General features: G+C 37.8%; 1 protein-coding gene across 1 annotated transcript in view; it reads right to left on the bottom strand.

Annotated features, from left to right (window-relative positions):
- b4galt2 (UDP-Gal:betaGlcNAc beta 1,4- galactosyltransferase, polypeptide 2) overlaps window positions 1-19,529 on the bottom strand; it is a gene marked incomplete at its 3' end in the record, with an annotated part of 245,240 nt that extends 225,711 nt beyond the window's left edge. The window contains exon 1 of the mRNA XM_079818440.1: window positions 19,079-19,529. The remainder of the gene's footprint in view (window positions 1-19,078) is intronic.
- Between the last annotated feature and the right edge of the window lie 3,978 nt (window positions 19,530-23,507).

The raw sequence follows: 23,507 nt of genomic DNA, 5'->3' as shown, positions 1-23,507 counted from the left end.
TTCAAAATGACGTTAATGGCTATACACTTCACAAAAGACTCATCAGTCATCTATTTACAAACTGCCTAGCTAGATGGAGGCATAAATGTGAGATTTAATGGCTCAGGAGCCACAGATTCTGCTTCTGGTCAGACGACAGATTGTTTTGAGAGATATAATTGATAAACACTAATGTGCCATAATGCATTTGGGTGATTCTTCAATTAGGAACCTTTATGAAATATTGACAAATGGAACTACTTTTTCATCCATGTTAAAACATTTATCATGTCTAGAATGAAAACATGATTATTATTAGCATCGATACATAGTTTGTGATGGTAAGTCTTGCTAACACAAGAAGTTAGCTCAGTTTAAACCCCTGAATTGTAAGTCTAAAATAACAGATTCCTAATAAAATACTCTGAAGTCGTGTGGAAAAACATTATTAGCATTACATATATATTCTGTTATATATATTTTCTTGTCAAATCAATTGTTTTCTGAAATGCCTGGTGTGATGGTAGCCTAATGTTCTCAGCATGGAGACCGTATTTGTTATGAATAAATGTGACCATAAATGGCAATTAAAATAAAAAATGCTGTGTTCACACCGAACGTGAATTGAGCGTCAAATTCGCTTCTATCACGTCTAGTTGGACTCGTGTATAAAACGAGCGTTTGAAGCGAAATAGCTCCGTATAACGGCTCACACAACCCTCTACACACACCTTGGCAAAATTTGTACTCACCAGACTGCTATACTATTTTGTTTATATTAGTGCTGTCAAATCGATTAATCGCGATTAACCGCATCTAAAATAAAAGTTTGTGTTTGCATAATACATGTGTTTGTACTGTGTATAATTATAAATATATACATACATAATAATTATACACAGTACACACACATACAGCCCTAATATATATATATATATATATATATATATATATATATATATATATATATATATATATATATATATATATATATATATATATATATATAGATATATATATATATATATATATATATATATATATATATATATATATATATATATATATATATTACACACACACACATGTATGAATGCATATTTGATATTTTAACTGAACTTAGAAATGGTGGTGGTGCTTGATTAAGATATTGTTGGTATAAGATATTTATTAGGGCTGTCAAAAGATTAATCGCGATTAATCGCATCCAAAATAAAAGTTTGTGTTTACATAATATATGTGTGTGTACTCTGTTAATTATTATTTATATATAAATACACACACAAATATGTATATATTTAAGAAAAAAATATTATTTTTATATATAAAACATTTATATTTATATATATTATAGATTATATAAATGTATATACAGTATATACATGCAAATATTTCTTAAATATATACATGAATGTGTGTGTATTTATATATAAATAATAATTAACAGAGTACACACACATATATTATTTAAACACAAACTTTTATTTTGGATGCGATTAATCGCGATTAATCTTTTGACAGCCTGAGATAAGAGATTTATCTTTACTGAGATAAAAAATTACAATAGTAATAGATCATATTAATTATTAATAAGATAATACTACTACTACTAATAACTACTATTAATAACTATACAACGCACAAAAGACTGATGAGCTGCTGGGTTCATGAATATTAATCATGTTATCAGCGTTGCTCAAACTGATTTGCTGAAATCAAAACAGTGAAGGTAATAGATGAGCGGCAGCCAATGAGATTGCCGTTTGCGCATTAGTCCCGCCCACTACCGGAGAAAAGGGCATATCTTCTGCTTGTAAGCTGAATAATTCCAAATGAACTCTGCTATTTTGACAGGAAAATGCAACAAAGAATATGGTTTACATGTGGCGCGTCTCTGTTGACGGGCGCAGATGCGCTGGCGCGCGCACACACACACACACACACGTGACACTCGCTCGCTGTCTTTGTGTCTCCCGTGTGTCACTATATGAGGACACGAATGCATAAACCGTCACTTCATGAGAATTTACAGTTTCATTTGAGAAAACTATCATATTATGTGCACAGACACTCAAAGGTCTTCACGGCAACCCATCAAAATAAAAGTTTGGTTTAACGTGAAGAAATTGACAGAATATATTAGGCTACTGTTGCACAGTAGATTTAGCGGTAACACTTTAGAATAATGGTCATTAGTTAACATTAGTTAACTACATTAGTTAACATTAACTAATAATGAACTGCACTTATAAAGCGTTTATTAATCTTTGTTAATGTTAATTTCAACATTTACTAATGCATTATTAAAATCTTGTTAACATTAGTTAATGCACTGTATTTATATTAACTAACGTTAACAAAAATGAACAAATACAGTAACAAATGTCCTGCTCATGGTTAGTTCATGTTAGTTAATACATTAACTAATGTTAACTAATGACCATTATTCTAAAGTGTTACCGATTTAGCCACGTCTCTATGTAATAATAATACGTCTCTATAAATAATAATAATTATGCCTAGACGGTTGCTTCTTTTTTACTTGTTTTGTTATAAAGAGATTATTTTCTGATTAATATATCATTTTTTATATTCCTAGACTTATTTGTTGCACAGTTTTTTATACAGTTATATATTGTAAAACTAAAATATATTTTTCAGTTTGCGGTGTTCTTTTTCGCTTAAGAAAAATAAATAATATTACTGTCAAATGCATGTCAGATAATAAAAATACTGTAATAAATACAGTAGTTGACTGTATGTATTTGTTCATGTTTTATTGAGGGATAAGTGTGAAGCACACCAAATAATTCTAGCAATTCATAAAGGGCTAGTACAGCTGTATATAGAGATACACACCCAGGTATCGGAATCGGTATCGAAAAGGGAAAAAGGGCATCGGAACATCTCTAGGACAAGCCCAAAAATATCTGACAAATTTAACCTTTGCTTGCTGACATTTTTAACAATGAAATTAAATAGAAAAATGTATGTTGGCCAGAACCATTTCTTTTGAAAAATACCTCTAATTGAAGTTGAAACGACATGTTCTTTCCGATCTTTTGTAGCATTTACAACCATGCAAAAAAACGTCATAAACTGGGCCCGACCCAACAAGCTGTGCCTTTCTTCACCGGAAGCCTTTTCCATTTTGGTCTTCCTCCAAGATCAAAAAGCCCTGTAGCCACCCTCCTGCTCTCATTCAAAATACAGTAGATGAAAACACAATTCACCTCGGAGCTCTTCTCATCCTCACGATGGAAAAACTCATGCGCTCTTATCAGGCTCGTTTTCAAACAACATGCCAAGACTTGACATGAGGGGATTCGACCCATCCAGGGAAATTAATTAGGCCTAGAGACGCCAATCAGGCCCTGACTCTGATGTTTAAAGGCAAGAGCGTGTTTAATAGTAAAGCACTCTACAGACGGCATCTTCAGCGTACATGTGTGAGGAACCACGGCTGCGATCAGAGCTAATCATCTGCTCAGAAGAAAGGGCAAAACAACTCAGAACGGGCTTCCTCCAATGCTCTACTTTCAGGAAAACGACTCAAATTATAAAGCTAAAGAAAACACTGACGTGCTGAGGTCCTCAAGCAACTCAAGAACTACAATCATGCATGTTTTGGCTTTTAAAAATCAGAAATGATCTTCCATGAAGAAGACTGCCACCAGAGAAAATTATATATATATTGGGGCTTACCTTTAAATTAAGTGCAATTAGTTGTAAATTGATTTAGACTTGAGCAGATGCCTCAAGACAGGTCATTTCTTCACAGGGTAAAATTTGAGCTTCACACCCATTGACTTAATAACAAAAAATATGTATGTGAAATAAGCTGTCAGATGGAAAAACATCTCATTTCCTACAGTATCTATCTCGCAACAAGCACAATGAAACCAGACACATTCAAAACAGTATTTACTGGAACATTTAAAGGGGTGATAACACACACAGTTTCTGCCAGTCTGATGTGAATCTTGAGTATCTCTAGAGTAGTGTTGATCCTTCATATCTCCCAAGAGTCTTTAGTTTATCATATTTATAAAAGACAGATACACTGAACCGAAAACAGCCGAGCTCGTGGAGGCGTGCAGTGGGCGGAGCTAAAGAGACACAAGCTCAAACACACACACACACACACATACACACACCCCCTGGATAGCTCTCGATTCACTATACGATGTACTTTTATGATGGATAGATGCACTTTTATTACGGATGGATGCACTTTTATGATGGATGGATGCACTTTTTTGATGGACTGATGCACTTTTATGATGGACAGATGCACTTTTATGATGGACAGATGCACTTTTATGATGGACAGATGCACTTTTATGACGAATGGATGCACTTTTATGATGGACAGATGCACTTTTATGATGGATGGATGCACTTTTATAATGGATTGATGCACTTTTTTGATGGACGGATGCACTTTTATGATGGATAGATGCATTTTTATAATGGATAGATGCACTTTTATGACAGATGGATGCACTTTTATGATGGACAGATGCACTTTTATGACGGATGGATGCACTTTTATGACGGATGGATGCACTTTAATGATGGATAGATGCATTTTTATAATGGATTGATGCACTTTTTTGATGGACGGATGCACTTTTATGATGGATAGATGCACTTTTATGATGGATAGATGCACTTTTATGATGGATGGATGCACTTTTATGATGGACAGATGCACTTTTATGATGGATAGATGCACTTTTTTGAGCTTCAAACTTGTGAGCCCCGTTCACCATTATAAAGCTTGGAAGCGTCAGGATTTATTTATATAACTGATTGTGTTCGTCTGAAAGAAGAAAGTCATACACACCAAGGATGATTTGAGGGAGAGTAAATTATTGGATAATTGTCCATTTAAAGTGAACTAATCCTTTAACTATTATTAATAAATGAAAGCTTATCTTAACATTGCCATGCACACGTTTAGTATCTTAAATACTCTGAGGCCAACAACAAGCCAAGCAATATCTCACACCAAAACAGTGTGAAACGCAGCACACATGAAGGCCTGGATGAACTTGTGAGGTGTGGATATAACTCATCTTTCTGCTGAAAATCTCTATTGCTCTGTTCCAAAATCAAGTGAGTTGTCATACAGAAGAAACATTTTAGACGTGTTACTGACCGGAAGACCTGAAAATATATATTTTTTAATAAATACAAATAATCTATTGATACCAAAATGTTTTGCATTCAGACCTAACCTGCATATGAAAAAGCATTGCTGCTCTATGAAAGTGGACATGCTATAAGTATGATTTCAATTAGACAACAGCGTGCAACATAACAACATATCACCATAAACTAAACAAAAAAACAATTAGTCACACTGTGGTCTTGGATTTAATTATAGACTGCATTTAATAAATAACTACAGTACACATAAACCAATGTACTTTTCTTTTTTATATATATTCTACCCAAACAATTATTAATTCAATTAAGATTTTACCAGACCCTGTTTTGATACATTATAGGCCATTTCCCTTTGGGAAAATTATTTGAGCAATGTTAAATTACTATTAAAACATTATTAAAATATTGAGCTTATGCACATGAAAATCATTTTGATTTACTTAGTAAAATTTCACTTAAAGGGATAGTATTCACCCACATGTGTTTTGAAATTTGCATGTATTTTTTTATCCCCGGAAGTTTGTTTGTTTGCTTTTTTTCTTTCTGAGGACTATTTTCAGCAAATAATCACTTGTTGTGTGAACTACTAAGGAGCCAGTCACACAGAACATGTTTTTGTGGTTAAAAACGCTAGATGCAGGGCAGTGGAACAAAAAAAGAGGGGGGGGGGGGGGGGGGTTGCATTTCTTTTAAAGGGATAGTTAACAAAAATAAAAACTCTGTAATCTTACTTACTCACCATCAAGTTGTTCCAAACCTGTATGTATGAGTTTCTTTTTTTCTGCTGAACACTAGGCTAGTTGGAGGCATTTACCTCCAGTCTTTGTGCTAAGCTAGGCTAGTTGGAGCCATTTACCTCCAGTCTTTGTGCTAAGCTAGGCTAGCTGGAGCCATTTACCTCCAGTCTTTGTGCTAAGCTAGGCTAGCTGGAGCCATTTACCTCCAGTCTTTGTGCTAAGCTAGGCTAGCTGGAGCCATTTACCTCCAGTCTTTGTGCTAGGCTTCTAGTCTTTGTGCTAGGCTTCTAGTCTTTGTGCTAGGCTTCTAGTCTTTGTGCTAGGCTTCTACCCTGTGGCTAGGCTAGTGGTGGGTGCGTCAGACAGAGTTATGGCACAGAGATGAGAATGATATGTATGGACTTATCTAACTCTGGGGGATACAGTGATTAAGATAAAGTCACAAAAAGTCGGCGTGTTCCTTTAAATAACACACAAATACTGCGCTATTGACTTTAGAGCAGGTTTGTGTTGATCAAGGGTCAGTCGTTTTCAGATGCGCCAGTGCATTTGATATTTAAACAATGTGACGCTGGACGTGAACATGAAAACTACATCAGGATGAAGCTAGCAAAACACATTTGAGTCGCACCGGGTGTATGATCGAGCCCATGTTGGGTTTAGCTAAAAAAAAAAACATATTTTCTTGCTTCCACTTTCACAAACCAGTGACAAAAAGGGAAGGGGATTGCATTCCCTCAATTACCAGCACAGCCACATGGATGTGAGGGCGAGGGGTCAGTGGCATGACATGTCATAGCCATGCAGGTCTAAAGAGTTGATAAACACTCATGGCAGCAGGTGAAGAGAGTCCAGCTGAGAGTCTCTGGCTTCTGGCTACCATTTCATTACTCTGAACACCAGCCTCCCTGTGGACATGACACCATTCACCTCAGCTGGCACGCATCCCTAAACCTGTGCTCCAAAGCTCTGCAAACAACATACTCTGCACGCCACTTCATAAAACACTTACACTTCTATTAACATAAAGAGATTTTTATCCTGCTGTGGAGATTAAATACGGAGGAGGTCCCTTTTAACAACTCTTAATTTGACTCTAAATAAAAACCTAATGAATCAGACAAAGATATTGATATTTGCTATAGGAATATATGGATCTGGGACATAAAGACCTTCGTTAATCAAGGTTATTGGCATGTCGCCACTCCTATAAGTTACTTGAAAACAGCACCGTATTGACAAGTAAAATGTCTAATAGCCTAAAGTGTTCTCCATCCTGCCAATACGTTGAGATAAAGCAATTTCTTTTTATGTAAAAATGTTTTTCTTCTATCTGAAGTATAACACTGTGAAAACTGTTCACACTGTTAAAGGGATAGTTCACCCAAAAATGAAAATTAGCCAATGATTTTCTCACCGTCTCAAGGACATTCTTCTTTCAGATGAACACAATCAGAGTTATGTTAAAAAATGTCCTGGCTCTTCCAAACTTTATAATGGCAGTGAATGACTGTTTCTGTTTTGAAGTCCATAAAAGTGCATCTATCCATCATAAAAGTGCATCTGTCCATCATAAAAGTGCATCTGTCCATCATAAAAGTGCATCTATCATCATAAAAGTGCATCTATCCATAATAAAAGTGCATCTGTCCATCATAAAAGTGCATCTGTCCATCATAAAAGTGCATCTGTCCATCATAAAAGTGCATCTGTCCATCATAAAAGTGCATCTGTCTGTCCATCATAAAAGTGCATCTGTCTGTCCATCATAAAAGTGCATCTATCCATCATAAAAGTGCATCTGTCCATCATAAAAGTGCATCTATCCATAATAAAAGTGCATCTGTCCATCATAAAAGTGCATCTGTCCATCATAAAAGTGCATCTGTCCATCATAAAAGTGCATCTGTCCATCATAAAAGTGCATCTATCATCATAAAAGTGCATCTGTCCATCATAAAAGTGCATCCATTCATCATAAAAGTGCATATATCCATCATAAAAGTGCATCTATCCATCATAAAAGTGCATCTATCCATCATAAAAGTGCATATATCCATCATAAAAGGGCATTTATCATCATAAAAGTGCATCTATCCATCATAAAAGTGCATCTGTCCATTATAAAAGTGCATCCATCCATCATAAAAGTGCATCTATCCATCATAAAAGTGTATCTATCCATCATAAAAGTGCATCCATCCATCATAAAAGTGCATCTATCCATCATAAAAGTGCATCTATCCATCATAAAAGTGCATCCATCCATCATAAAAGTGTATCTATCCATCATAAAAGTGCATCCATCCATCATAAAAGTGCATCTATCCATCATAAAAGTGCATCTATCCATCATAAAAGTGCATCCATCCATCATAAAAGTGCATCTATCCATCATAAAAGTGCATCTATCCATCATAAAAGTGCATCCATCCATCATAAAAGTGTATCTATCCATCATAAAAGTGCATCCATCCATCATAAAAGTGCATCTATCCATCATAAAAGTGCATCTATCCATCATAAAAGTGCATCCATCCATCATAAAAGTGCATCTATCCATCATAAAAGTGCATCTATCCATCATAAAAGTGGCTTTTATGATGGATAGATTCACTGCCATTATGAAGCTTGGAAGAGCCAGGACATTTTTTAATATAATGTCATATACAGCTAGGACGACTTGAGGGTGAGTAAATCATGGGCTAATTCTCATTTTTGGGTGAACCTTCCCTTTAACTTACATCCGGATAGAGTCAACAAAGAAACGCTGCTTGCTTCACATAAATAGTCTCATTACAATAATTACAGTACATAGTGGGGGAAAACAATGTCTTTCACAAGGCATCATTCACAGACGACTTAAACACAGAAAAACTAAAACACTGCTTTAGTGAAGAACACTAAATCAATTAAAAGAAAAGAAAAACATAATTTTAACTCGTTTTAAGCTTCCAGCTGCTTTAGCAACACACCAGTTAGAGCTGTCAAGCTCAAATTGGGTTACAAATTCAGACTCCGCAAAACATCCAAGAAGAAAATCCCACCCACTAATCGCTCAAGATTAAAATAAGCTTAATTAGATGCTTCATATTGAGAGGTATGAGGCTAAGGCCTACATATTGAAAATATATGCCTAAAATTCCTTGACCCAAGACGATTTCCCAACATTAAAAGTCTGCTTTTCTGCCCGCAGGCTTCCATCTTCCCCTGGCTGTAAATCTGTGGCCGGCACCTGTTCAATGGATGCGGACGTGACATCAATTCAGATCGAATGGTACTCTGCTTGAAGACCCACTCAGATACTCTTTCAATCTCACGACGAGCATAGCCTACACTTTACAAAAACACACTCGACTCAATACTGTGGTGTAAACATCACTTACAAGACCCTGTGCTGTTACCTTCACTACAATAGCTTGCATATGCGAGGAAATGCTAGGTCTGAAAATATGGAGGTGTAAAAAGGAAAGAAGAGATATCAAGATATGATTTTAAAATGCGAGATGGAGGCTACTGACGTAATATTTCATCTTTGCAGGAATATTCCCATGTTCAAAGTTAAGTTCAATTCATAGAACTAATGCACAAAAATGTATATTATAAACTTATATCTGTGTTACTTGAGTTATGTTGGAGGCAATGCGTAGACAAGACGTTATTTTGTGTCAATAATATAGTAAACAATATGTGTGTTTTAAGATTTAGTGTAAAAAAAGCTTATTTATCTTTTTAATGGTAAAGATTTATTCAATTTTACATTACACAAAATTCAATTTCCTTGACAGCATAATGCATAAAATCCTAAAATAACCAGGAAAATTACAGCTCAGATTTTACACAAGCTTTTATAACATTGTATAATATATACAATTATCTTACATTTTTTTGTTTTAGTAATTTTACAATGTGCTTTTACTTATAGAATTACTTATTCTGATTTTCATAATTTTTTTTAAGTTGTTACGTTTTCATCTAATATTCATTTTTTTTATTTCAGCTTTATTTCAATTTATGTTTTTTTATATATATATATAGTTTTAGTTAACAATAGCAAAACTGCTTAACATTTCTGCTTTTAACTCTTTCCCCGCCAAACACAGAATTGTCCGTGTTTTCTATTACGCGTCTTCTGAATGAGTAAAGAATCTCCTGATCAAAACACAGGAGAAGAAGAAGCAAAAAAACAAGCGATTGTATGTAATCGTATGCATATGTAAAATAATGCGATCATCAACATTAAACATCATATAAATCAAAACTGTCTAAAGTCACTGAATGAAATGTGGACCCAGGACGAGCTCTAGGACTGTGAAGCTTTGGTGGTGTTGATGGACTCCATCTACTCCATCTGTGTTCTGATCTAAAGGTAGTCTTTGACAAAAATGTGATTTTCTCAGCTTTTTGTTCAAAATGTTGCTTTTTTATGAAACTTACCCATTTTTAAAGGGGCACTTCAGCGCTTGGAAGATGAATGTGTATTTAAACTGGGTCATTTATGTAGTAGAAATGTGAAATTATTTTTGAAGTTGGTGACTTCTAGACTGAGAATGTATTTTTGTCTCATGTGGATGAAAGACAACAACTCCCAGAATGCACTTGCTTCGCTGCCACGGCTACTGGTTATCACTTGCCCACCGCGGCTCCACCCCACCGTTGTTTTGATTTTCATAGTAATAAAATAATTTTGTTCAGTTAGAGAATAAACACTAAACACTGAACATGGCCGAACGAAAGACGCAGCAGGAGTCAGATTTCATTCCTCATGAGAGAAGAGCTGAGCAGAGCTGAGGTAAGCGTGTGTCCAGTCTGGCGTGTTATCAGATCGCATATGGAAGCTTAAATTTCATAGGAATTCATTGAAAAGTTGAAACACTCACTTTGCTCCGCACCGCTCCGTTATTAATGCCCGAGCCGAGCGGCCGAGTGCATTTACATTCTGTGAGTGAGATCCTCCACTATGGGCGGGTTGAAAACATGCAGAACTAGCTCTACTTCTGGCTGTAGTCTCTAGCCTCTGGACAAAAAAAAAAAGGCAAAATGACGATATTTACGTCATCGGAGGATTTTTTTCCAGAAATAAAATCCATAAATCTCTCATCTCAGGGGGATATGAGCGGGGAAAGTACCATAATTCGAATATACTACCGGGTTTCTACTGATACAAAGCTTAATGCTAATCGCTGAAGTAACCCTTTAAGTGTTGATAAAAAAGGAAAGCATGAAACTAGAATAAAAGTTAAAATACTGCATGCTCAGATACTCATACAACTAAATATTCTATGGGCCAATACATTTTTGTGAAAATTATAAAAAAAACACTGGCGGTGGCTTGCAACTTTTTTTAAAACGCTGGCGGGGAAAGAGTTAAAGGGGTGATAACACACACACACATGTTTGTTTTTGTGAAATGTGAGGACATTCCATAGGCGTAATGGTTTTTATACCGTACAAACCGTATTTTCTATCCCCTTACACTGCCCCTGCCCCTAAACCTACCCATCACACACACACACACACACACACACTGCCCCTAAACCTACCCATCACAGGAAACTGCAGTTTACTTTCTGTGATTTATAAGCCTTTTGAAAAGTGAGGACATGGGGAACGTCCTCATATTTCACCCTCTCCTTGTAATACCCATGTCATTATACACATTTGTGTCCTGATATTTCACAAAAACATGCCCACACACACACACAGTTGTTGTTCACATTATATGCTCTTACATGCCGATCACCAACAAAACACACACATTTGATCAGTTTCACTCACCGCCTGCGGTTTCCACTCATGACTGGGAACAAACACACACACACACACACACACATACACATGTTGGTGTTGTTCACATTATATGCTCTTGCGCACCGATTGCCAACAAACTACACACATTTGATCAGTTTCACTCACGCCTGCGGTTTCCACTCATGAGCGGGAACACACACACACTCCCAAACACACACACACACACACACACACACACACACACACACACACACATAGGCGTAATGGTTTTTATACTGTATAAACTGTATATTCTATCCCCCTTCACTGCCCCTGCCCCTAAACCTACCCATCACACACACACACACACACTGCCCCTAAACCTACCCATCACACACACACACACACACACACACACTGCCCCTAAACCTACCCATCACACACACACACACACACACACTGCCCCTGCCCCTAAACCTACCCATCACACACACACACACACACACACACACACTGCCCCTGCCCCTAAACCTACCCATCACACACACACACACACACACACACACACACACACTGCCCCTGCCCCTAAACCTACCCATCACACACACACACACACACACACACACACACACACACACACACACACACACACACACACATAGGCGTAATGGTTTTAATACTGTATAAACTGTATATTCTATCCCCCTTCACTGCCCCTGCCCCTAAACCTACCCATCACACACACACACACACACACACACACACTGCCCCTGCCCCTAAACCTACCCATCACACACACACACACACACACACACACACACACACACACATTGCCCCGAAACCTACCCATCACACACACACACACACACTGCCCCTGCCCCTAAACCTACCCATCACACACACACACACACACACACACACTGCCCCTGCCACTAAACCTACCCATCACAGGAGACATTCTGCATTTTTACATTTTCAAAAAACATCACTTAGTCTGATTTATAAGATGTTTTCCTCATGGGGACCTAAAAATGTCCCCACAAGGAAGAGGATTTCGGATATTGCCATCTTTGTGGGGACATTTTGTCCCCATAACGTAGGGATTACCAGTCCACACACACACACACACACACACACACACACACACTTGCAGAACTCCGGAAACACAAACTGCATCCACTGTTCCCTTAACGCTGGGTTATTTGTGAAGCTGAACAAGGTGATCTTTCCCTCACACACACACACACACACACACACACACACACACACACACACACACACACACACACACACACACACACACACACACACACACACACACACACACACACACTTCTTTAGTGACATTGTTGATCTCGTGTCTAAAAACACAACGCCAGCGCAGAATGAAGCTCGATGATGGACGCGCTCTTGCTCTCGCTCTGGGTGTGTGTGTGTGTGTGTGTGTGTGTGCTCATCCGGGAGAAGTGCCTGAAGGAGTGTATTTGGCACAGAAATACTCCGTTTTAAAAATGTGTCCATGTTTATCATGAGAATCAACTCTTTAACAGTGTAAATAAGTCCAGCATTAGACCCCACTTTAAGTCCTCGAAAAAACTGTATCCTCGAGAAACTGAGAGTGGTTTTTTCCACTATGCCACAGACGCCAGTCGATGGAGCTTAACTTGTATTGAACCCGGAATATTCCTTTAAGGCAAACTCGAGCAAGACAACATTTCAGCGGCCTTATCTGAACACCCGGCTGTTGTGTAATGGAGTCCTTTTACTCTTTCAGAGTTTGAAATGCATCTAATTGTGAATATCACACAGGTTCGTCATTCCCTGAACCAGAACGGCTCATTACAAGACAGCATTGTCTCAATAACCGCACACAAACCATCAGCTGAAGGAAGGCTTGTGTGGCTGAGCTCCAGCTCTGGTATAGCGTGTGAGCTCCACAGATTTCGTCTGCCTCAAGTCCAGCTGCTCACTCAACTCAGAGCCAAGAGACAAATTAAACCACCGCAGCTGAAGCCTTCGTTTGGACGGACCTCCAAGTTGGCATCTGGATAGACTTAGACATGATTATCCCCATTCACCTAAATACCCCTGCAACTCCCCAAGAAATAAACAACAACCGACACACACATTCTGCACTCCAGGGCAAAACTAGACCATAAATAACTTATTCTCATGCTCGTGAGCTCAGAAAAATGAACTTTAAACTGTTGAGGAAGAGACAAAAGCCGAAGCTGTCCACTTCATGCCACCTTTGTGTCGCCGGGTCTTACTGTTCCCATGACAACAAATCCCAACACCCAATGGTTTCGCTCTATAGACTCGTGTATCTGTTCAGCATAGCACAATACACATTGATCCCTTATTTCCCATCAAAACCGTGCAGGAAAAAGGGCCGCAGCAGACTCGAAAGGCCATTTATCTGCGGTGGATGGAGGTAGATTAGCCAAACAGAGCAGCTCCTGTTTAAAACAAACTGTAAAATGGACCGCTGGACAATCTGCCCTTGGGCCTTTCAGATATCAAGAGCTTAAGAAGCAGATTGTGTGGGTGAATGAGAGGAACAGATACAGACGCGGAGAGAAAGTCTCTTGGAGAAACCGACGGGAACTAATGGAGCACATTTCAGACAACAGTAGCCGAGTACGACTCAACTCTTTCCATTCCCACATTCACTGAGAAATCAGGATAAAACTACTGGAACAGAAAATCAGAAGAACTGTGTATAGTCTAATTTGTTTCTCTGTGTAGAGTAGTATTTAAATAAAAAAAACAACAGGATTGCATTTTATTTATTTTACATTAAATATGTATTTAGTAATATGTGACCCTGGAGCACAAAACCAGTCATAAGAGTAAATTTTTTTAAATTGAGATTTATACATCATCTGAAGCTGAATAAATAAGCTTTCCATTGATGTATGGTTATAATGGACAGATGCACTTTTATGATGGATAGATGTACTTTTATGATGGATAGATGTACTTTTATGATGGATAGATGCACTTTTATGATGGATAAATGCACTTTTATGATGGATAGATGCACTTTTATGATGGATAGATGCACTTTTATGATGGATGGATGCACTTTTATGATGGACAGATGCACTTTTATGATGGATAGATGCACTTTTATGATGGATAGATGCACTTTTATGATGGATAGATGCACTTTTATGATGGATAGATGCACTTTTATGATGGATGGATGCACTTTTATGATGAATAGATGCACTTTTATGATGGATAAATGCACTTTTATGATGAATAGATGCACTTTTATGATGGATAGATGCACTTTTATGATGAATAGATGCACTTTTATGATGGATAGATGCACTTTTATGATGGATAGATGCACTTTTATGATGGATGGATGCATGGATGCACTTTTATGATGGACATATGCACTTTTATGATGGATGGATAGATGCACTTTTATGATGGATGGATAGATGCACTTTTATGATGGATGGATGCACTTTTATGATGGACGGATGCACTTTTATGATGGATAGATGAACTTTTATGAGGGACAGAAGCACTTTTATGATGGACAGATGCACTTTTATGATGGACAGATGCACTTTTATGATGGATAGATGCACTTTTATGATGGATGGATGGATGCACTTTTATGATGGATGGATGGATGCACTTTTATGATGGATGGATGGATGCACTTTTATGGTTTGTTATGATTGGACAATATTTGAAAATCTGGAATCTGAGGGTGCAAAAAAATCTAAATATTGAGAAAATCTCCTTTAAAGTTGTCCAAATGAAGTCCTTAGCGATGCATATTACAACTAATAATACATTTTTGATACATTTATGGTAGGACATTTACAAAATATCTTCATGGAACATGATCTTAATATCCTAATGATTTTTGACAGTAAAGAAAAATTGATATTTTTGACCCATACAATGTATTGTTGGCTATTGCCACAGATATACCTGTGAGACGCACGACTGCTTTTGTGCTCCAGGGTCACATATACTGTATATAGTATCGGTTAAAAGTTTGGAAACATTACGATTTTTAAATGTTTTTGGGAGAAGTCTTCTGCTCACCAGGACTGTATTCATTTGATTAAAGAAAGGTCATATTTTGAAATATTATTACACTTTAAAATAGCAGTGTGTGTTTTAATGTAATTTAAACTGTACTTTATTTCTGTGATGTCAAAGCTGAATTTTCAGCATCATTACTCCAGTCTTCTGTCACACGATCCTTCAGTAATCATAGTAAAATGATGATTTTGTGCTCAATTATTAATGTATTTTTATCAATGTCGAACTTGAAAACCATTTTTACATGTTTAATATTTTGGTTTTTGACAGGATTCTTTGATGAATAGAAAGGTAAAAATAACAGCATTTATTTATAACAACATAAATGCCTTTACGGTCTCTTTTGAGCTATTAAATGTGTCCTAGCTGAATAAAAGTATGTAATATTAGTGTATATATTACATACTCCAAACCGTTGAATGGTAGTGTATCATGGTTTCCACAAAAAAACTGTATTCAGCTGTTTTCAACAGTGATAATAATAATGTTTCTTGAGCTAAATCAACATATTATGATTTCTGAAGGATCATGTGACACTGAAGTAATGATATTCAGCTTTGCCATCATAGATATATATATATATTTATTTCACAATTTGCCATTTAATCAAATAAACAACAGATTTCTTTCATAAACATTACAAAATTTTAATGTTTCCAGTGGTACTGTATATATAAGCCAAAATATGAAAATCAGGATCAAAATAAAGACTAGTAGTGTGTGTGTGTGTGTGTGTGTGTGTGTGGACTGGTAATCCCTACGTTATGGGGACAAAATGTCCCCACAAAGATGGCAATATCCAAAATCCTCGTCCTTGTGGGGACATTTTTAGGTCCCCATGAGGAAAACATCTTATAAATCAGACTAAGTGATGTTTTTTGAAAATGTAAAAATGCAGAATGTCTCCTGTGATGGGTGTGTGTGTGTGTGTGTGTGTGTGTGTGTGTGTGTGTGTGTGTGTGTGTGTGTGTGTGATGGGTAGGTTTAGGGGCAGGGGCAGTGTGTGTGTGTGTGTGTGATGGGTAGGTTTAGGGGCAGGGGCAATGTGTGTGTGTGTGTGTGTGTGTGTGTGTGTGTGTGTGTGTGTGTGTGTGTGTGTGTGTGTGTGTGTGTGTGTGTGTGTGTGTGTGTGTGTGTGTGTGTGTGTGTGTGTGTGTGTGTGTGTGTGTGTGTGTGTGTGTGTGCGTGTGTGTGCGTGTGTGAGTGAGTGTGTCTGTGTGTGTGTTTAGGGGCAGGGGCAGTGTGTGTGTGTGTGTGTGTGTGTGTGTGTGTGTGTGTGTGTGATGGGTAGGTTTAGGGGCAGTGTGTGTGTGTGTGTGTGTGTGTGTGTGTGTGTGTGTGTGTGTGTGTGTGTGTGCGTGTGTGAGTGAGTGTGTGTGTGTGATGGGTAGGTTTAGGGGCAGGGGCAGTGTGTGTGTGTGTGTGTGTGTGTGTGTGTGTGTGTGTGTGTGTGTGTGTGTGTGTGTGTGTGTGTGTGTGTGTGTGTGTGTGTGTGATGGGTAGGTTTAGGGGCAGGTGCAGTGTGTGTGTGTGTGTGTGTGTGTGTGTGTGTGTGTGTGTGTGTGTGTGTGTGTGTGTGTGTGTGTGTGTGTGTGTGTGCGTGTGTGTGTGAGTGAGTGTGTCTGTGTGTGTGTGTGTGTGTGTGTGTGTGTGTGTGTGTGTGTGTGTGTGTGTGTGTGTGTGTGTGTGTGTGTGTGTGTGTGTGTGTGTGTGTGTGTGATGGGTAGGTTTAGGGGCAGGGGCAGTGTGTGTGTGTGTGTGTGTGTGTGTGTGTGTGTGTGTGTGTGTGTGTGTGTGTGTGTGTGTGTGTGTGTGTGTGTGTGTGTGTGTGTGTGTGTGTGTGTGTGTGTGTGTGAGATGGGTAGGTTTAGGGGCAGGGGCAGTGTGTGTGTGTGTGTGTGTGTGTGTGTGTGTGTGTGTGTGTGTGTGTGTGTGTGTGTGTGTGTGTGTGTGTGTGTGTGTGTGTGTGTGTGTGTATGTGTGTGTGTGTGTGATGGGTAGGTTTAGGGGCAGGTGCAGTGTAGGGGGATAGAATATACAGTTTATACAGTATAAAAACCATTACGCCTATGGAAAGTCCCCATAAAACATGAAAACCCAACATGAGTGTGTGTGTGTGTGTGTGTGTGTGTGTGTGTGTGTGTGTGTGTGTGTGTGTGTGTGTGTGTGTGTGTGTGTGTGTGTGTGTGTGTGTGTGTGTGTGTGTGTGTGTGTGTGTGTGTGTGTGTGTATGTGTGTGTGTGTGTGATGGGTAGGTTTAGGGGCAGGTGCAGTGTAGGGGGATAGAATATACAGTTTATACAGTATAAAAACCATTACGCCTATGGAAAGTCCCCATAAAACATGAAAACCCAACATGAGTGTGTGTGTGTGTGTGTGTGTGTGTGTGTGTGTGTGTGTGTGTGTGTGTGTGTGTGTGTGTGTGTGTGTGTGTGTGTGTGTGTGTGTGTGTGTGTGTGTGTGTGTGTGTGTGTGTGTGTGTGTGTGTGTGTGTAGTGCGCACACTAAAACTTCAGCCATTACTGAGATTAGTGTGTGTTATTGTTACGGATTGACTATAAAATACAGGAAGGGAGATATTCCGCAGCCCTGATGAAGAAAGGAAAGTTAAAGAAAGAAAAAAAACATTTGTCTGCAAGTGAAACAAACCGCCCTAAAACCCCTTAACTCTATATAACAACACTGCCACGCTGACACTGAGCCAATCTGATATTTTAAAGAACTGAAGACTGCATTACAATTTGTGAAATGAACAAGCTATATTAAATAAAGGGAAGACAGCTGCATGTTCGCTGAACCCCATGAACAGCAGTCTCTCATTAATCATTCACTAATCAAAAGGTTAATAGGAAAATCTTTATTATATGCCATACTTTTGTAAAGATCCTTGCATTCAGAAGTCTGTAAACATCATGTTATTGTTTATAAAAGATGGTATCCAGATATCACAGGCATGAAATATGGCTTTAATCGTACTCTTTTAATGTATACGCATGTCTTATAATGTGCATTAAACACAGGCTTCATACAAAGTGTTACTGGAAATGATTCGGCCACACATGTCCTATCTGGAGACACTGGGCAAGGATGCTGTGGGTACCATTACACAGCATCACCATCATCATCATCATCATCATCATCATCATCCCTCTTATGCTGGGAGGAGCTGAAATGAGCATTTCGATGAAGAAAAAAATGAGAGAAAAAGAAATGCTGGTATTGTGATCTGGCCAAGAGTTCAGATTGTCTCAATGTGCAATATCTGATCAAGATGGCAGGCAGGAAAGATAGCATGTGATATTAAGGGAAAACAAAGAGCATCGTCGTGCACAGATGAAAATGTTTCATATTTTGCAAAGCATAAACATGCAATGTCTTACCTCGTTCCTTTGGCCAGCCAGGAGCTCCTCTAGAAGGGATTCATCTTTGTTGTGTTCACTTCAGCTGACTGGCTTATTTCGGAAGAACTGTCAGGTTTGGCCATAAATGTGTCGTCTTCTGTGAAATACAGTTTTTTCATAATATCCACATCGATAACAGGGAGTTATTTCTTTCTGCGGATAACGCCGATTAATTCATTTTTCGGAAAGAAATGCACACTGATGAAAGGATTATGCCATATTGCAGGAGTGTAATATTCCTCCATGGTGTCCAGAGCCCTTGACCACAGCACACACTCCAGGGTTCAGACTCAATCTTTTGCCGTGTGTTTTCATTTGGTCCTTCTGTGTTTTTGCGAGGAGAGATGATGATGATGGGTGTGCGAATAAAGGAATCGGGAGGCAGGTTTTCTTTCGTACGGAGACTCGGAGGGTCCAATCGGAGTTCTGCTTGGTCCCCGCGAGAGGGCGCACTTAATATCTCCTCCTCATGTACTGTTTTGTTTTGGAAGTCCTTTTTTTCCTCTCGGTTGAAACACTTTATTTTTTTTTTATGTTTCAAACTCTCGTGGAGACAACAGCATAAGAAAAAAAACTAACAAAAAAAATTACAGACAAGGCAACAACAAAATGCAGATTGATAATGAAAAAAAAGTCATTTTTCTCAAAATAAATATGTTACAGGCTCAAAAACATTTCAGCAGCATGACAAATAGCTTCTACAGAATGTTTAGAATTTTTTACAAGATTCAAGGAGGATAATAACATACACAATTCATTTTTAAAACAATTAACATTTGGCAATTGTTTTTTCCATTTACTTTTGTGTAGGCCTATGTGGTATTTACCCATAATGATGATGAGGTTAATCAAAAGTGAAAGATCCCTCGTCAGTTTAGAGTTATAATCCTCTCGGCTGAAACACAGAAATACCATTTGCTTTTATTGGGAAGCATTCTTGTCCTTTGCAGCTTTTCTACCCAGACATTCTCCATTCTTTGGCTAAACGTTTGTTGTCAATAATTACATCTCTCTTACTACAATCACGGTTGACAGAAGTTGCTCCCTCTGCATTTGTGTTTCTTAAAAGGGTTATCTTATTTAAGGTAAGTTTTAAAAAAGAAAAAGCTATTGTGCGTTGCACCTGCTAAACCAGCCATGAGCCGGTGTCGCGTCCTTTGACGCCCCCTGCTGGATATTAAAAGCTGTCACATGATGCTGCATTTACATGTCGCTTTCAGAGCTGGACAAAGTAAACAACTCCATTACTTGAGTAAAAGTAAAAGTATTATTGGTTAAATATTACTCCACTACAAGGGAAAGTTGTAAAGACAGATTTTTACTTAAGTAAAAGTACAGAAGTACTTGCTTTTAAAAGTACTTAAGTATCAAAAGTAAAAGTAAACGCATTATTTTATCATTGTTGTATGAATGCACTATTCCATCATGGTGGTTTAAGCCAGTCATGCTCCATCTGACATGCTAGCATATCTTGAGCTCATTTAAATACTTGTTTAAAAGTTACAAAGCTCTTATCAAAGTCAAAATCATACTAGAAAAGAAAGGTTTCTACATTGTGTTTATTTGACAGGATTATGACTTTTCTGAAAGGACTTCAGTTAACATTATTAGCCTAACTATGTTTTTGCATGCTAACTAACATCATTGTCGAACGTTAGCTATGCGTTAGCGCTCTATCCACAAGACTATGGCAACTTGGCGGATAAATCTATAAAAATCATTTGACCAACCATATTTACCAGTGTTAATTTTGACAGCATTTTGATTTAGTTTTAGTCAGTCTTTTTTGACTATAACATTTTAGGCATCTGAATTGTTTTAGTCTAGTTTTAATTGACTATAATAAGATTTGAGTAGATTCAATAGACTAAAATCCAGCACTTATGGTCTGGCGTCTGAGAGGCAGCTTTCTGTGCACTTTCATGTCCTCGCACTTTTTCAGACTTATCCACGTCTGCTCTTCTGAATTTATCTTTTAAGTATGGCTATGGTATATATATATATGACACTGCGTCTGGGAACTGCCGCCGTCTATTTTGCCATCAATTGATTAGTGTTCAAAAAAATACTTGGAAATCATTGAACTTCATGTGATCCTATAAGAGAGATTACTGATAGGCTGTCTGCAAAAAAGACAACAACAAAAAAACGAATCACATTTTAAAGAAGAAAACAAATCATCCACTGACCTTCAAAGCGGCTACGACTTTCTACTTCGAGGGCCTTGATAGAAATGTAGTGGAGTAAAAAGTACGATATTTGTCTTTCAAATGTAGTGAAGTAAAAGTCATACATTTCCAGAAACAATACTACTCAAGGAAAGTACAGATACTCAAAAAGTGTACTCAAGTAAATGTACTTAGTTACTGTCCACCTCTGGTCACTTTGGTACATTTCTCAGATCAGAATTGAAATTCTCAAAGCTACCTGTTCAATCTTCACATCATTGTGTCACTTGTGCAAATCAAAAAAGCAGTTTCTCATTTCTTAAGTTGCAAATGCTTGTGTGCATCCATGCAAATGATTATGAACAATTCTCTGCTGTTTCCTACATTATCAGTTGCTTCTGTCATGTTGATCATAATGTATTATAATGGGTCTCTGTTGAATAGTCTCACCCCCCACAACATTTAGGCATTAGTTCATAGCAGAAGTCTTTACATGCAAAATGGTTGAACAAGTTGTCACAATATGTCAAGCATATTTCTATACATTTCCGTAAGACGTTCACATTTCTACTTTTGTTTTTCTGGGGGTTTTTTTCTTTGTGCTATGCAGTGCTGTCTTTTCCTTTCTGTATCGCAATGACATCTGTCAACAAATTACAGTACAAACAGTAAAAGCCTAAATGTGAATCTTGTCCAGTCTCTTGCATTCAAACTCCCACATACACTAAGGTGTAACCTACAATTTACAATAATTGTCATCAAAACTTTAGCCATATTTACATCAGAACATCCCTCCAGAGTACAGTTATATTGACAACATGACTAAGCAATTTGACTCTTATCCGTACACAATGACACAAGGACTTGTCATTCTGATGGCACTGACATGTTCATTGACAGATATTTACTTCTGAGAGATGAACTAAGGATTTTGAGCAAGAGACTGGCTTTTGCAGGTCATCCATGGGGTTTTGCTATTTGTAATAATTTTGAGAAATGCACTTACTGTTTTGCAAATGTCGAGGATGATATGAGAAATGTACCAAAGCGACTGAGAAAAACTGTAATACATCATGGATGTGCAAAATAATGTTTAGTTGTGTACATGGGCATTTTTAATTGTTAGCTAAATCGGGATTATTTTGTTTTGATTTAGGGGAGAACAGGGCTTGTGAAAACTTCTCCCAATCTGACCGTTCTGAAAAGGAATGAGACCATTAATATATGACCTGATATTGTGTTTGTCCCCCTGACCCGTTGAGGCATGGACTCCACTAGACCCCTGAAGGTGTGCTGTGGTATCTGGCACCAAGATGTTAGCAGCAGATCCTTTAAGTCCTTACAGTTGCTCGTCTGTTTGATCGAACCACACGTGCATCAATGAGCCGCCCATGATCTCCACTGGTCCTTCCTGGAGCACTTTTGATAGAGACTGGCCACTGCAGACCGGGAACAGCCCACAAGAGCTGCAGTTTTGGAGATGCTCTGACCCATCACAATCTGGCCCTTGTCAAACTCGCTCAAATCCTTACGCTTGCCCATTTTTCCTGCTTCTAACACATCAACTTTGAGGACAAAATGTTCACTTGCTGCCTAATATATCCCACCCACTAACAGTTGATGAAGAGATCAGTGTTATACCGGCCATAATGTTATGCCTGATTGGTGTGTGCATATATATATATACACACACACATTATATAATTATAAAGGCTAGATTACTTTTAGCTGTGTCAGTATTATTATTTACCATTTCCCCCAACAGCTATAGCTAAACATGATATTAATATTTTAGTTTGGAGCATAGATTCACAAAATATATTCTAAATTAGGGGGATTTTTATTAAATTATTATAATAAGAAATGTTTCTTGAGCATCAAATCCTCATATTAGAGTGATTTCTGAAGGATCATGTGACACTGAAGACTGGAAAGATGATGTTGAACATTCAGCTTTGATCACAGGAATAAATTACATTTTAAAATTGTAATATTATTTCACAATATTGCTGTATTATAATCAAATGGTGAGCATAAGCGATTTCTTAGTGAGCAAAAATCAACCTCAAACAAGGGAAACGTTGTGCATTTCCTCCTGCGATATGGTAATGAGGTGGTCAGTTTACTTCTATTGGCTGATTTATCGATTATGAAATATGCTCCACATCTCGTGTTTAAAACAGTAAAATATAGATTAATAATTAGTCATCTGTTAACCTGTACAATAATCAGAAAAGACA

This window comes from Gobio gobio (genome assembly GCF_949357685.1).
Source record: "Gobio gobio genome assembly, chromosome: 6".
NCBI lineage: Eukaryota > Metazoa > Chordata > Actinopteri > Cypriniformes > Gobionidae > Gobio > Gobio gobio.
This window is presented reverse-complemented; position numbering and strand designations above follow the sequence as displayed.